Raw genomic sequence first — 15,660 nt, 5'->3', positions numbered from 1 at the left:
CTTTTGTGATGTGGATCTGTGTCTGGGCAATAGTCCTCCCAATCCTGGCCTGCCATGAGGAGGCTGACCACCCTCTGCCCATGTCATAACTCATGGTGCAACTCTGAAGTATCTATGATGGAAACCAGCACCCCCATCCCCAGCACCCTGCTTCCTAAGGTTGGTCCCGAATGGTGATTGAGCTAAGACTCTATGGAGCTTTTATTTCTGTGCCTTCTGAGACATGTTCATGCTGGTTCAGATGAAAGGTGCGAGACAGCTCTTTGGATTTGATCTTCCCTCAGATGAAACATTTTAGGCTAGAAAATAAAGATGTCCCAGGCAGGTGGGAGTCAGTGACACCCTCGATAGAGGCATCTCTGCAGTTTTTCCTTTCAACCCCAAAAGAGATTTTCCCAACTGATTTTGCTCACCATCTGTTGCCAAGCTATTGCTTTGTTTGACTTTCTTTCCCTTCATGTTCAGGAAAATGTCCTGTGAATTCCCAATCTCTCTTCCCTCTGTGATCTGAAGAAACACTCTCTTTTGGCTTCTTCCCCACCTACCTCTGGAAAGACACTGGAGTCTTGGATGGCTGCTGGCTCCTGGGCAGCTGATGCTGGTTTAGGTCTCAGATAATATTGCCCTGAGGAGAAAAGTCAATTACCTTAAGCTAAGACTAATTAACTACCACAGAGGGTGGGATTTCTGAAGAAAATGCCTGACTCTCCCTAGGGTCTGCTTAATGAGCCCATGGCTCCACAGGGATGCCTTTGATAATCCCAGGGCCTGAAACGGATCCCATCACACAACTCACAACTGAATCTGGATCCCAGCGTCACCTCTGCCTCATTTCTGACTCACATACTGAATGGTTTCATGTACTGTTGAAATTGGTGGATGAAGATGAAAAATAATTTTTTTATTTTACTTGTCAATATGAGTCAACTCCTCCTTTTTCCTCTTCTGTGTGCAAAGTCCTGGTTTAGGTACCAAAAATACATGGGAGACACTACGTGGTAGGCACTGTTATTGCTGCTGGGGAGACAGCAGTGAATGGGCTATAGATATATCACTTGTCCTCTTGGAGCTTGGAATTTAGAATTTAGTGGGAATCCAAGGTAGCTCAACGATGAAGAGGTATAGGATAAAGTGCTATGGGAGGGAAGAAGAGGAGACCTAATCCAGTTTGGGGTTGTGGAGTCAATTTCAAGGTGAGGTTTGAACAATGGGCAGGAATTATGCAGCTAGAGGAGCCAGAGGTGGGTGGAAAGGGAAGGTGTGTCTCAGGCAGAGGCGCCAAATGTGGCACAGAGATTAGAACAGCACAGTGAAGTTGAGGAACTGTTGAAGTGGGATTGGAACCCAGAGTTCAAAGAGAAGAGTAGAGAGAGATGAGCAGGAGGAGAGTTGGCAGGGAAGGCCTTGTAAGCTCAAGGGTTTGACTTCACTTCTCTTTTTTTTTTGAGACGCAGTCTCGCTCTGTCATCCAGGCTGGAGTGCAGTGGTGCGATATCAGCTCACTGCAAGCTCCGCCTCCCGGGTTCATGCCATTCTCCTGCCTCAGCCTACCGAGTAGCTGGGACTACAGGCACCCACCACCATGCCCGGCTAATTTTTTGTATTTTTAGTAGAGACGGGATTTCACCGTGTTAGCCAGGATGGTCTTGATCTCCTGACCTCATGATCTGCCTGCCTCAGCCTCCCAAAGTGCTGGGATTACAAGCGTGAGCCACTGTGCCCGGCCGGGTTTGACTCTACTTCTAAGAGCCAACTATTGTGTATGAGAAGGAGGGCTCAGATCTCCATTTTAGTTGACTTGGTTGCTGTGTTATAGTCCCTTTGCATTGCTATACAGGAATACCTGAGACTGGGTAATTTATAAAGAAATGGTGAAACCCCACTAAAAATACAAAAAATTAGCTGGATGGGTTGGTGGGCACCTGTAATCCCAGCTACTCAGGATGCTGAGGCAGGAGAATCGCTTGAACCCAGGAGGCAAAGGTTGCAGTGAGCTGAGATCGTGCCATTGCACTTCAGCTTGGTCAACAAGAGCAAAATTACATCTTAAAAAAATTGTATAAAGAAAAGAGGTTTATTTGGCTCACAGGTCTGTAGGCTGTACACGAAACATAGTGCTGGCAAATGCTCCTGGTGAGGGCCTCGGGAAGCTTACAGTCATGGTGGAAGGTGAACGGAAGCCAATGTGTCACATGGTGAGAGAGGGAGCAAGAGAGAGGGAGGAGGTGTTGGGCTCTTTTCAACAACCAGATCTAATGTGAATTCAGAGTGAGAACTCACTCACAACTGCAAGAACAGCACAAAGCCATTCATGAGGTATCTGCCCCCATGATCCGAACACCCACCATGCCCACCTCCAACACTGGAGGTCACCTTTCAACATGAGATGTGGAGAGGACACAACATTCAAATGATATTGGCTGCATTGGAAAAGAAAAGGCTGGCATCAGGGCAGGGAGAACAATGGGCAGATATTGTGCAGTTCTAGAAAGAGGGGATAGTGTCCTGGTCTAGGGCAGGATAGAGAGGAGGAGGAAGTGGATGAAGACCAGGGTTTTTAGTAACACCTCCCACCCCAGGAGTAACAGCATGGAAAATACAATGGTTCTGAGTCCTAATAGGCGCTACCTTTCTTTACCAACAGAAAGTGACATTTCTGTGTGGCAAAGTCAATGTTATTGTTTATCACACATTGAGTACTAACCAGTGGAGTATGGGCAGAAGTGATGTAAGTCTTTTCTAGGATTGAGCTAAAAACATCCCACTGAACCCTCCAGGCTTCCAGAATGGTGGTTTTCTAAGACAGCTGGAGCTTGAATCCCTGAGTCCCCGCTTGGAGGAGAGCCCTCAGGGACAATGTCTTATCTTGTTTCAAGTTGTGATAGGAACAAGAAACCACCCCGTGTTCAATCATTGAAATTTTGAGGTTGGTAATTATAGAAACTGGCATTTCTTACCAGGCCTACCACAAACCAGATGGGCTCACATTTTTCTTGGTTCTTTCATGGCACTTTGGTGGTTTCTAACTCTCTGTTCATCCAGAGAAGAGGAATTGTTGGGTGTGGAGAAGGAAGGAAAGGCCGTCATACAGAAACAGATGTGTATATACACACAGGTACATGGGACCCCTCAACCGAGATACCCATACAGGCCCAGAAAATCACTCAGTATAATGAGAAAACAATAAAACTGAAATTCCTTGAATGTCATGGTCTGTGCTAATAGTTGATTAAATCCCACAGCAACCCAACAAAGTAGATATTATTATAATTCTCTCTGTCTCTCTCTTTTTAAATTTTGAGACAGGACCTTGCCCTGTTGCTCAGGCTGTAGTGCAGTGGTGCAATCACAGCTCACTGCAGCCCTGACCTCCTGGGCTCAAGTGATCCTCCCACTTCTGCCTCCTAAGTAGCTGGGACTATTGATGCCTGCTACTATGCCTGGCTATTTTGTGAATTTTATTTTTGTAGAGATGGGGTCTTTCTATGTTGCCAGGGCTTGCTTCTCCTCCCTCTTCTCTCTCTCTCTCTCTCTCTCTCTCTTTCTCTCTCTCTCTTTTTAACAGATGGGAAAACTGAGTTCAAGAGGGGATGAGTAACTTTCCCGAGGCCACATAGGATTTAGACCTAGGTATCCTGACTCAGGAGTCTGTCCTCTTGGCCACAACTCACAGACAAGGGCACGGTGACAGAGGTCTGGGGATGGACACGCACACACACACACACACACACACACACACACGACAGAGACAGAGTGTCTGGATTGTCCTTGTCCTCAGCATGAACACCATTCCATTTTCAGGAGAGAGATGGCCAGATTGCAGTGGTGACAAGAACAGAGCATTACCATTACCAAAGACTTACTTTAATGAAATTCTCAGCTGGCTCAGGACATTTTGTTTCTCTCTAGATAACTTCCTGATGCTATCATTTTTGCATACGCTGTTTATTTTACCTGCTCCGTCTTTCCATGGCCCAAAAGGGAGGCTCTGTTGGTTTGTTTGATGTTCCTTAGATACAAATGATCCTTCCCTGAATAACAAATAGGATGCACCCTTCAGAGGGATTTATGATTCACCTCTTGTTCCTCTAGTTTCTAAATGAGATACTTCCCCAGAAGGTGCTTTTTCCCAGTTGACACCTGAAACTTTGTCCCAGCAAATGTGTTGTCTGCTGAGCACATGGGCTTGGTTTTTCAGATCCTGGGCTTGATGTGTCACCCAGACTCTGGCTTCTGAAGCCTTAGGCTGCCCAGAGTGGAAAAGTCAACAGCAATGAGAACCCCTGCTTTGGCATATTTGTGGGTGTGGGGAGTAGTTCCTGTGGGAAGTTCCTGGGATAACAGTTTCTAGGATAGGCTGGTCTCTTCATCCATCAGTTCTAGTCGCTATTGCTGCAAAACTGAGTGGTGTCATGCAGCCATTTTTATTATGTTTACAGATTCTGTAGGTTAGGAATTTGGACAGGACCCCGTGGGGATGGTGTGTCTCTGCCCCATAGTGTCTGGGGCCTCCACTGGAAAGATTTGAAGGCAGGTGTTGGGCGGGGGGTGTCATTTGATAGCTTTGGGCTGGAGTCATTTGGAGATATCTTCACTTACATCTGGAGGTTGATATGATATATAATATCTGAAGCTGACCATCAGACAGAGCCAGATGGGAGTGCCTCTACTTGGCTTCCCCGTGTGATCGCTCTGCATGGGCTAGTTTGGGATGGTACACAGCATGGCGATGGGGTTTTAAGAGTAAGCATCCCGGCCAGAGTTAGTGGCTCACACCTGTAATCCCAGCACTTTGGGAGGCCAAGGTGGGATGAATCACCTGAGGTCAGGAGTTCCAGACCAGCCTGACTAACGTGGTGAAACTCCATCTCTACTAAAAATACAAAACTTAGCCGGGCGTGGTGGCATTCACCTGTAATCCCAGCTACTTGGGAGGCTGAAGCAGGAGAATCACTTGAACCCAGAAGGTGGAGGTTGCAGTGAGCCAAGATCCTGCCATCGTACTCCAGCCTGGGCAATAAGAACGAAACTCTGTCTCAAAAAAGAGAGAGAGAGAGAGCATCCCCAAAGGGCAGGGCAGAGGGTATGGTGCTTTGCGATACAGCATTGGAGGTTACATAATGTTACTTCTGTCATGCTGCTTTGGCTGAGGCAGTCACAAGTCTTTCTAGGTTCAAGGGAAGAGGATACTGATCTCACCACTCAATGGGGAAGTGACAAGGTTAGAAGAGGACGTGGGACAAGAGACGTTTTTGCAGCCATCGTTGGAGAATGTAACTGATACACCATTTCACGTGAATCCCTTCCTTGTAGCCCACCGCGTACTCCTGCAGCTTCTGCTCTCCTATATTCCTATCATGGGGAGTTCACTACTTGTCCTGGTTAATTTTCTTTTACTTTTTCTTTTTTTTTTTTGAGAGGACTCTTGCTCTGTCGCCTAGGCTGGAGTGCGGTGGCACGATCTTGGCTCACTGCAAGCTCTGCCTCCCAGGTTCATGCCATTCTCCTGCCTCAGCCTCCCGAGTAGCTGGGACTACAGGCACCCACCACCACACCCAGCTAATTTTTTGTATTTTTAGTGGAGATGGGGTTTCACCATGTTAGCCAGGATGGTCTCGATCTCCTGACCTCATGATCCGGCTGCCTCAGCCTCCCAAAGTGCTGGGATTACAGGAGTGAGCCACCGCGCCTGGCTGTCCTGGTTAATTTTCTCTGAGTGTAAGCAACAGAAGCCCACTCTGGCTAACTTAAGCAACGCAGGATGTACTGACAGAAGGTGGGGGGTGTTGAAGGATGGAAGGGAAGGCTGAAGATCCAGGCTTGGCATGAAAAACGACCAGGGCAGTGCCAGAAGAAGTCTTGTTCAGTCACGCCTGGGGGATAAATTCCAAAGCATGTTTGAAACTTTTAGTCATTCTGTTCAAAATTTAAATCACAAGGCGAGAAGATCTGAATGGCCCTGTGCTATGAACTTTACCACTTACTACTTGCTTGACTCTGGGAAGGTTACTTCACTGCTTTGTGACTCAGTTTCCTCATCTGTAAAATGGGGACACTCATAGCGGCTACTTCATAGGTTATGTGAGACTTAAATAAGACGGTGCTTACAAAGTGCTTAGCCCAAAGTCTAGCACATGGTAAATCTTCAATTAACATTAGCTAACAACTGCAACAATAATAACAACTGCTACTGTCACTGCAACTACTGTTATTATTATTGTTATTATTTGAGATGGTGTCTCACTCTGTCACTCAGGCTGGAGTGCAGTGGCATAATCTCAGCTCACTGCAACCTCTGCCTCCTGGGTTCAAGCAATTCTCCTGCCTTGGCCTCCCAAGTAGCTGGGATTACAGGTGCATGCCACTACACCTGGCTAATTTTGTATTTTTAGTGGAGGAGTTTCACCATGTTGGTCAGGCTAGTCTCGAACTCTTGACCTCAGGTGATCCATCCGTCTCAGCCTCCCAGAGTGCTAGGATTATGGGCATGAGCCACCACACCCAACCCAGACTATTACTGTTTTGGTTGGCTTGCTTCTGTGCATAGTACAGGGTCAGGCACACAGTAGGTGCTTAGTTTTAGTGCTGAATGAATGAACAAACAAATGAATGGCTTCTGCTCTAATACATAGCAATCAAATTCTTTGAAGTCATCTTTAGACATTTCTTTCTTCTTATTTATTATTATTATTATTATTATTTTGTGATGGAGTTTTGCTTTCGTTGCCTAGACTGGAATGCAGTGGTGTGATCTCAGCTCACTGCAACCACCACCTCCTGGGTTCAAGTGATTCTCCTGCCTCAGCCTCCTGAGTAGCTGGGATTACAGGCATGTGCCACCATGCCCGACTAATTTTTTGTATTTTTAGTAGAGACGGGCTTTCTCTATGTTGATCAGGCTGGTCTCGAACTTCCAACTTCGGATGATCCACCTGACTTGGCCTCCCAAAGTGCTGGGATTACAGGCTTGAGCTACTGTCCCTGGCCTAGACATTTCTTATAATTAGATCAAAACAAGAAAAATCAACATATAAGAATCTCAGTGCATTTAAATATTAGACACACCCTCCTGAGTGATTTGTTTTTCCTTTCCTTTTTTTTTTTTTCCCCCCCGAGAAAGAGTTTCACTCCTGTTGCCCAGGCTGGAGTCCAATGGTTGGATCTCAGCTCACTGCAACCTCCACCTCCCGGGTTCAAGTGATTCTCCTGCCTCAGCCTCTGGAGTAGCTGGGGTTACAGGCACACACCACCAAGCCTGGCTTATTTTGTACTTTTAGTAAAGATGGGGTTTCACCACGTTGGCCAGGCTGGTTTCGAACTCCTAACCTCGAGTGATCCACCCACCTTGGCCTCCCGAAGTGCTGGGATTACAGATGTGAGCCACCGCACCTGGCCCTAGTGACTGTGTTCTGTGTCTGCAGTCCTCTTTCTGAAAAATAATCCTTGACGTTGCTCATAGTCCGAGTCCTTCAGAAATGCTGCAACAACCCCACTCCAAGGAGGGGACTCATCTGCTGACGGGATTGCATCCCACATCAATTCTCGTGTCATATTTGATTAATTTTGTATCTAGCTTCATTACATCTCATCCCTCACTTCAAAGGTGTCCTTCATAGGGGACACTGGAGGAAGCAGAGAAGGGAGACCGAGCAATGGACATCCTGCTGCGAAGAGTTCATGGGCACCCCAAACAGTAGCAACTGAGATTTAATGCTCTCAGAGCTCCCCCCGCCGCCGCCCGCGAGATGAGCTGTCTGCTGGTTCTACAGCGTTTCCCAAGCTTGAGGCACGGTGCCCCAGCCACCATGAGACAGCCACTTTACACACCATTAATCAGCAGAATGGCTGGCAAATGCTGACCCACTTAGCAGTGATACCCAAGCAGGTGACGGCTACTGGAGCCGACAGCATCTGGCCGGAGGGCACACATCTCCAGGCAGGCCGTCTGGAGCTCTCTGAGTTCTATGTGGGTTACTGTGAAGCTAAAGGTGAGACATCCAGCTTCCTGGCCAAGAGTTGCTTAAATGGGTCAGGGCAGGATTTAACTCTGGCACACCTGAGTTCTGGGCCCTTTCTCACCAGGGCTGATGATCTCTCCTTCCCATTCTTCCCCTTCTACCCACGTCCTACCACATCTTGGAACTCTGAGGATTCATCTAATATTTACTGAATTCAATTCAATAATTTGTTGAGTGGTGTAGCAGAAACCTCTGCTGTTTACGTTATGTCTGTCCTGTTGGCCCACTTCTAATTTCAGTTGAAGCTGTGTGCATGTGGCATGTGCAACCACAGCTGTGGCTATGGATGGAGGCTGAGCCTGGATCCTGGCCTCAGACCGTGTTGTAGTCGTGGTCACAGACTGAGCCCTCATTTTGGTCACAGGCTGAGCTCTGATCACAGCCACGGACTGAGCCTTCCTCCTGGTCACAGAGAGAGCCTTGATTCTGGTCACAGACTGAGCTCTCCAGACTAAGCTGTGATCATAAGAGAACACAGTGAGAAAGAGATTGAGGATGGCTCAGCTCAGGCCACCCTCACTTCCGCAGTCGCAGGTGGGAGCCATGCCCTCTCAGTGGGATATGAGGAGTGGGGACATCAGAGTAAAGGCATCCTGCATCTGAACAAAGACGGTGCCAATTATGGCAGCTTGCATTCTCAGGTTCTTAACTTGGAAAAAGCCACTGTGGTTTCAGGCACAGACTAATGAGGTTTTCAGAGCTATGTCTTATTTCCTTTAGCGCATAGAGGTTATTGTGTTTTGCAGGAAAATTAACTGGCAATTAAATTTCTGAAAAAGTGTTTGAAACTCCTACAAGCGGTGCCTCATTGTTTTGCAAGATTGGGTACACAATGTAATAATTTCATCTGCAAATTAATTTTCTCTCACTCACAGCTTCTGATGTAACTGCAATGTCATCCATTTAGTCATTCATTCATCCCTCGATTCAGTGCACATTTACTACGAACCTCATGTTGAACCTGGCACCGTGGGGAGGGCAGAGGTGGGTCTCTGCTTCTCAGGCAGTTCCCTGTCTAGAAGGAAGGCAGGATTTTCTCAGAAATAAAGGTCACAGGAGGCAGACTGTGATCATTCCATTAGAAGGAGATTTATAGTGATTTGGACTTTCAGATTTAGGAGGAGGGGGAGGTAACTCCTGACTTTGTCTCAGTGAAGAAAGAATAGAAAGCAAGCTGAAAGTAGCCGGGTGCAGCGTCTCATGCCAGCACTTTGGGAGGCTGAGGCAGGTGGATCATGAGGTCAAGAGATCAAGACCATTCTGGCTGACAGGGTGAAACCCTGCCTCTACTAAAAAAACAAAAATTAGCTGGGCATGGTGGCACGCGCCTGTAGTCCCAGCTACTCAGAAGGCTGAGGCAGGAGAATCGCTTGAACTTGGGAAGTAGAGATTGCAGCGAGCCGAGATCGCACCACTGCACTCCAGCCTGGTGACAGAGAGAAAAAATAAAGAAAGCTGAAAGTAATAGTAACTGACATTGACTGGGCACCTGCTGTATGCCAGACTCTGTGGCAGGTGTTTTGCATCTGGGATCTCATTCAATCCTTAGGCCAGTCCTATGAGGTAGTGTTATCACCCTCTTTACAGATGAGGAAACTGAGGCTTAGACAGGTTGGATGACTTGCTTGAGATCAAGTACCCAGCAAGTGTTGGAGTCTGTTTTGGAACTCACAACTGTCTGATTAAAACATTCCCCACTAAACATGCTAAATTCTCTAAGGATGACTTCTTTGCCAAGGGTTTTGTAGACTTCCTGCTTCCCATCGGCACAAATGAAGGAGCTGGAGAAGGTCTAGATGGGAGTTCTGCCAAGGCCAGAATGACATCAAATGTGCTTTGAAGAAGAGAGTGGCTGGGACTGCAGGAGAGATGGCTACGTGGTCACTTACTGAATATCTACTATGTGTTTACGTAGTGCTTTCCATACGTTTTCTCATTTAATCCTGACATACAGTCTTCAGGGTAGGCATTATCAGCTGCATCATTTTTGTTGTTGTTAAGGAAATGAAGACTTAGGGAAGCTAAATGATCTGTTCATGGTCACACAACTGGTAAATGATGGAGCTGTGATTCATGCTCAGGTCTGTCTGATTCTGAAGTCTGACTTCTTTTCTTTTCTTTTCTTTGCTTTGCTTTGCTTTCTTTCTTTTCTTTTTCTTTTCTTTCTTTTTTTTTTTTTTTGAGATGGAGTTTTTCTGTTGTCGCTCAGGCTGGAGTGCAATGGCGTGGTCTTGGCTCACTGCAACCTCTGCCTCCCGGGTTCAAGCAATTCTCCTGCCTCAGCCTCCCAAGTAGCTGGGGTTACAGGCACGTGCCACCACGCCTGGCTAATTTTTGTATTTTTAGTAGAGACGTGGTTTCATCCGGTTGGCAGGCTGGTCTTGAACTCCTGACCTCAGGTGATCCACCTGCCTTGGCTTCCCAAAGTGCTGGGATTACAGGTGTGAGCCACCAGGCCCAGCCCTGACACTTTTCATCTTACTTTGCTGCTTCTTCTGTGGTGTGGTGTATACCTAGTCTTGGAGCATGATGGACTGTTACAAGGTGCCCGTTGTAGGTTGTTCTTAGGAGTTTGTTTCTGAGATTAGGCATCAGGAAGAAGGGATGACGTCCTCAGGCTCCAGCCCTAATTGTGACTCCTGTCCCCAGCTGGATCCTTAACCAGAGCCAATCATCTCATCCACCTTTTCTTAAGAGGCCTAATCTATCCCATGGCAATTACTAACACCTGTACATAGATGACATGCTAATCCTACCTGGGCCCTTCCCCTGAGCTGCAGACCTTTACCTGTTCACCTCCCAGACAGCTCTTTCCAGATGACCCTGCGAATGTGAACCCAGCACGGCCAGATGAAATCATCACTTTCTCCTGCCCTTCTTAATGGTCCCCATTTCTGTGAACAGCACCCTCTAAGAGCCTTTCTTTTCAAATCCTTTCCTCTCTCAAGCATGTAAGTAACAACTTGGTGACTGCATCCTGTCTTTCCTTCCAATGGTTCCCTTACTCCACTCCCACACCACTGCCTTGGTTCAGGCCTCATGCCTCCTCTCGGATGGTTGCTTGCCTTTAGTGTTGCTCTGCCCAGCTCCACACTGTAGCTGGAGTGATGGTTGCAGGGGGCATGGGCTCTGAACCTGTGATGTGCTGTCACCCATGGCAAGTCCCTTAACCTTTCTGTGTCTCCTCCTCCCTGTAAGTGAAATGAAGATAACAGAACCTTCCTGGTCGGGTTTGTGTGAATTATATGACATGACACAGATACAGCATGTGGAAATGGATTTGACTCATAATAGACACTCAATAACTATTAGCCAATGTGATTACTATTTAAGCAGAACAGATGACGTCTATTCTGCTCAAAGTCTTCTGATGGCTCCTCATTGCTTCTGGAATTAAATCCACGTTCCTTATAGGCCTTTGAATCTGGCTCTGACCATCTCTCTAGCACCATATCCTGATATCCTGGAGCTCATCTGTCACCCCCATCTCTACCTCTTGTCTGCCCCAGTATTTTTTCTACCTTATTTTTGTACATATTTATGGTGTATGACATGATGTTTTGAAATATCTGTAAGTTGTGGAATTTCCCCCCTTTTAATTCCATCCATATGGATAGAAACTCGGGTTTCTAGGATGTAGCACAAGGAGTGGGGATCCGATGTCTTAGTTCAATCTGCTATAACAGAATACTATAGACTGGGTGGCTTGAACAATGGGAATTTATTTCTTATAGTTTTGAAGTCTGGAAGGCTGAGACCAGGGTGCCAGCATGGTTGGGTTCTGGTGAGGGCCCTCTTCCTGGTTTACACATGGCTGAGTTCTCATGGTGTCCTCACATGGTAGATAGAGAGCACAGACAGGAAGGAAGCCCTCTTACATCTCTCCTTATGTGGGCATTGATCCCATCATGGGGGCTCTACCCTCAATGCCTAAACACCTCCCAAAGGCCCCATCCCCAATATCATCACATTGGTTTCAATTTTTGAATTATGTGAGTTTATAGTCTTAATCAAATTTGGGCATTTTGTGACCATTATTCCTTTAAATATTTTTTCTGTGCCCCCCCCCCCACCACCCAACTCTGCCTGTCTTTTTTCTTCTGGTGACTCCAGTTACATGTATATAAAGCCACCTGAAATTGTCCCATAGTTCACTAATGCTATCTTCATTTTTTTTCAGTTTTTTTCTTCTGTGTGTTTCATTTTTGATAGTTTCTATTACTATGTCTTCAAGTTCAATAATTTTTTCTTCTACAATGTCTAATCTGCCATTAATCCCATCCAATGTATTTTTCACTTCAACCATTATAGGTTTAATCTCTAAAAGGCCAAAGTCAAACTTTTAGAAAAAGGACTGGATCCTCATCTCTCATCTTATACAAAAATCAACTCGAGATGGATTAAGGGCTTACATCTAAGACCTGAAACCATAAAGATTTTAGAAGATAACATCAGAAAAACTCTTTTAGACATTGGCTTAGGCAAAGACTTCATGACCAATAACCCAAAAGCAAATGCAACAAAAACAAAGATACATAGATGGGGCTTAATTAAATTAAAAAGCTTCTGCACAGCAAAAGGAATAATCACCAGAGTTAACAGACAACCCACAGAGTGGGAGAAAATCTTCACAATCTATACATCTGGCAAACGACTAACATTCAGAATCTACAATGAACTCAAACAAATCAGCAAGAAAAAAAACAAACAATTGCATCAAAAAGTGGGCTAGGGACATGAATAGACAATTCTGAAAAGAAGATACACAAATGGCCAACAAGCATATGGAAAAACTCTCAACATCACTAATTATAATGGAAGTGCAAGTCAAAACCACAATGTGATACCACCTCACTCCTGCAAGAATGGCCATAATAAAAAAATTAAAAAGTAATAGATGTTGGTGTGGATGTAGTGAAAAGGGAAGACTTTTACATTGTTGGTGGGAATGTAAACTAGTACAACGACTATGAAAAACAGTGTGGAGATTCCTTAAAGAACTGAAAGTAGATCCGCCATTTGATCCAGCCATCCCACTACTGGGTATCTACCCAGAGGAAAAAAAGTCATTATATGAAAAAGAAACTTGCACACACATGTTTATAGCGACACAATTTGCAATTGCAAAAATGTGGAACCAACTCAAATGCCCATCAGTCAACAAGTGGATAAACAAACTGTGGTATATATATACAATGGAATACTACTTAGCCATAAAAAGGAATGAATTAATGGCATTCACAGCAACCTGAATGGAATTGGAGACTATTATTTTAAGTGAAGTAACTCAGGAATGGAAAACCAAACATTGTATGTTCTTACCGATATGTGGGAGCTAAGCTAGGAGGACACAAAGGCATAAGAATGATACATTGGACTTTGGAGACTCAGGGGAAAGGGTGGAGGGTGGTGAGGGACAAAAGACTACACACTGGGTACAGTGTACACTGCTTGGGTGATGGGTGCACCAAAATCTCAGAAATCACCACTAAATAACTTATTCATGTAACCAAACACCACTGGTTCCCCCAAAACCTATTGAAATAAAAAATTAAAAGTAAAAAAAAAGTGTGTTTGAACCTAGTTATAATGATTTTAAAATTTGGGGACCAAAGCCGCAATTACTTTGGTACCAACCTAGTGCAACTCCACCTGGTGAGAGCAGAATATACATTCTCTTCAAACACACCATGTGGTCTTCCTGCAAACTTCCCTGATCCAACACGGCTTCGTGGCCGTGCAGCATCTCTGCAGTGTCACAGTGGCTACCGGAAGGCCAAGGCCTGTCCTGGGGATGTTGCAGCTGCGGCTGCGGCTGTGGTGCTTTTCCATTCAAGGACAATGAAGGCTACTGGTTCTGCTCCCTCTCTGTTCACAAAGTGGATCTCTGGAAGGATGCTCACTCCACCCTGTCCAAGAAGGAGACCAGCAACCTCTACAAGATCCAGTTTCACAGTGAGAAGCCCGAGTGCCCAGACGCCTACAGTAGGCACTGATGGAGGCAGCACTGCCCATGCTGCACCAGGATGAGGACCACCTCTGGTCCTCGTGGGCAACTGGAACATGTGCTGTGGGGAGCAGGACTAAGCACTGCACCTGTGGAGGTTCTCAGGTGGCTACCCAGCCCTTGTGGACTGCATGACAAGGAGTACCTGGAGGTCCGGGAGTGCAGCTGGATGCTGTTGTCCAGGAGACACCAATTGCTCCTTGAGTTCAACTTCTGGAATGAGCCACAGCCCAGAGCAGGCTCCAACATTTTATGAGCTGAGGACCTGCAAACTCAAGCCAGGAACCATGATGGAGTAGGGGAACAACTGGGCTCCTGCCAGCAGGTACCAGCAGCAAGTCCCAGCAGGAGAACCAGGAGGTGATGGTGGCTTCTCCCATATAGGAGAGCTCCACCTTGTGCATCATCTCTGGGCCGATAAAGACCCACAGTCTTGGCAGGAGACCCACAGTGCTGCCTGCAGGAAGAAGGGCTGGGATGAAATGTCTATTATACAGTTCTCCTGGTGCAACACATGGAGGCTTGGATCAGGGTCCTCTTGAAGACCTCACCTCTCCAGCCATGCTGCCAACACTTCTACCTTCTTCCCGTTCTCCCTCAGGGCAACCCTGGACAGAGGAGCACCCCAGTCCTGCTGTCATGGTTTTCTTTCGGCTCTGGGAGGAGTCTGAGGGTCTGTGCTTAGCTCAGACAACGGGGAACAGAAGGATGACAAATTCTGAGGACTTACAGCTCAGCTCAGCTCCTTCCTGCCTTCCCCTCCTCCTTCATTCCCCCTGCTGGAAGCAGTTCCTAATTTCTCTGAATGAAGCATAAAAATCTTCTAGGCCTGCTTACATCTTTTCCTAAGATTTCTCAGTCCCCAGCTATCACCACAGAAACCCTCGGTTTAGCTTAATTGCACAAAAGGAAGTATGTCTAGTGGTTAGAGGTGGAATGGGAGGGAAGGAGGTCAGGCCAGGCCAGGCCAGGTCCTCAGGAATTCCCTGATCTCCAATGGGCCACAGCCACCCACTTGCTGTTCAGTCTAAGCCAAGTCCCTCCTGATGGGGAAAATCCTGGAACTGCTAAAAAAATCCCCTTCAAATCAGCAAGGTAAGGAAGATGCCCAGACATTCCACCCAAAAAGACAGGGAAAAAGGATGGGAACCAGGAAGGATTTAGGGGCAGGAGACAGACATGTAACAGAACCCAGAAGGCACAACTTGGAGAATTCAGAACTTGGGTTTGAACTGCAGAATTTGGAATTTGAAATACAGAATTGGAAGATAGAACAGAGATGACAGGCTGGGCGCGGTGGCTTACGCCTGTAATCCCAGCAATTTGGGAGGCTGAGGTGGGCGGATCACGAGGTCAGGAGTTTGAGACCAGCCTGGCCAACATGGTGAAACTCTGTCTCCACTAAAAACACAAAAATTAGCCGGGCGTGGTGGTGCGTGCCTGTAATCGCAGCTACTCAGGAGGCTGAGGCAGGAGAATCACTTGAACCGGGGAGGCGGAGGTTGCAGTGAACCGAGATTGTGCCACTGCACTCCAGCCTGGGCAACAGAGAGAGACTCTGTCTCAAAAAAACAAAAAACAAAACAAAACAACAAAAAAAACAGAGGTGACAGAAAACCATTTGGGGAAGGATTC

The 15,660-nt window shown here is 46.5% G+C and overlaps 1 pseudogene; it reads left to right on the top strand.

The window, feature by feature from the left end:
* The first annotated feature begins 7,852 nt into the window (after nt 1-7,852).
* Nucleotides 7,853-14,710, top strand: LOC105549975 (annotated as a pseudogene).
* The last annotated feature ends 950 nt before the right edge of the window (nt 14,711-15,660 follow it).

Source organism: Mandrillus leucophaeus, unplaced genomic scaffold (genome assembly GCF_000951045.1).
Source record: "Mandrillus leucophaeus isolate KB7577 unplaced genomic scaffold, Mleu.le_1.0 Scaffold46, whole genome shotgun sequence".
In the NCBI taxonomy this organism is placed as follows: Eukaryota; Metazoa; Chordata; class Mammalia; order Primates; family Cercopithecidae; genus Mandrillus; species Mandrillus leucophaeus.
Note: the sequence above shows the minus strand (reverse complement) of the source record. Positions and strands in the feature narration are given on the sequence as shown.